Here is a 1,335-nt window from a genome sequence, read left to right on the forward strand (position 1 = left end):
GGAATGAAAAGATAGATTTTCCCCTTCTGTGCTTAGGGACTGTCAGACATAAGTGACCAGGTAAGGAAGGCTCCCTGACCAAGTCTCAGACCTCATCCACACTTGGGGCTTCTGTTGGCCTGGCCTGGCCTGGCCTGAGAGGGGCTTGTGGTGTTTGCTGACCTGTTGCCTGCAGCCTGGGCCTCAGTGGGTCTGCAGCTCTGACAGCCCAGTTCCCTCAGCTCAGCACTGCCTGGTCTGTGAACCCAATACTTGGAGAGCCCTGTCGGCCAAGGCCGAAGTCGGCAGCCCCACTCAGTGCTATACCAACCAGGCTCTTGCTTCAACCCCTCCGGGACACAGGGTTCTCAGAACCTCAAACCATTGGTCTCCAGCCCCCTGCTCACCCATCTTTCAGAACCATACGTGGTTCAGGTGTTTGCTGAGGTGGGGCATGAGACTCGCTACAAGCAGCCGGCCCAGACCTCAGCGTGCCCAGCACCTGGGACTAGACACAAGGCTGAGGTAAAAGAACCAGAGGCCTGGGCCCTGGGGGCATGTAGAGAGCCTCAGGTGCCTGGGCCTGTGCGTGCGTGAACACTGTGGAAGGAGAGGAGCCAAGACTCAGTCCAGACTGCCAAACCCTGAGCTTGGGGTCCATGTGGACTTGACCTGCTGCCCTGCTCCTGGGCCTGGCGGCGAAGGATGTCCTTGTGCTCATCTGTGAAGGCCGAGTGCTACCATGTGCTAGGTCTGTGTCTGCCGGGCTCCAGCCCCAGGGGGGCAGGGTGAGGGGAGAGCCAGATGTCAGCTCCCACTCACTGTTCACCCTTTGTCCAGGTCCTGGGCCCACTGGATGTTCTGCTCCAACTCATGACGTAAATACAGCTCTTAGTCATCTCTTAGTGGGTCTAAATCAAATTAAATTCAGCCTGAGTCCCTCCCCACCAGATTTGTGAGAATTCCATATCACTCACAGCTCTCCTTCACCTCCCTCCAGTGATCCAAAATTGCCGAGGGGTTCACACAGCCCCAGAGATGCTCAGTCTGTGCTCCTCTTTGGGGAGAAAAGCTGAGGTCTGTTTCAGGCCGGCGCTGCTGTTGCAGACATCAGCCATCCCTGCCGTGGGTCTTCCACTGTTGTCCCCCATCTGCAGGGTCACTTCCCCACCCTTGGCTCTTTATGGGGGTTTCTCTCATAGACCCTCAAAGTTGCATCCCTGAGTCCTTGGTGTTTGCAGTCACACATAGTCATTTTCCTGGGGGTGTGGGGTGCATGTCAGAGTGGGATGGGGAATGCCTGTCCTCCTGCCTCACTCTTCCATTCTGGAGAACCAACTCCCTAAGACGCGGTGG

The sequence above is a fragment of the Odocoileus virginianus genome, chromosome 5 (genome assembly GCF_023699985.2).
Source record: "Odocoileus virginianus isolate 20LAN1187 ecotype Illinois chromosome 5, Ovbor_1.2, whole genome shotgun sequence".
In the NCBI taxonomy this organism is placed as follows: domain Eukaryota; kingdom Metazoa; phylum Chordata; class Mammalia; order Artiodactyla; family Cervidae; genus Odocoileus; species Odocoileus virginianus.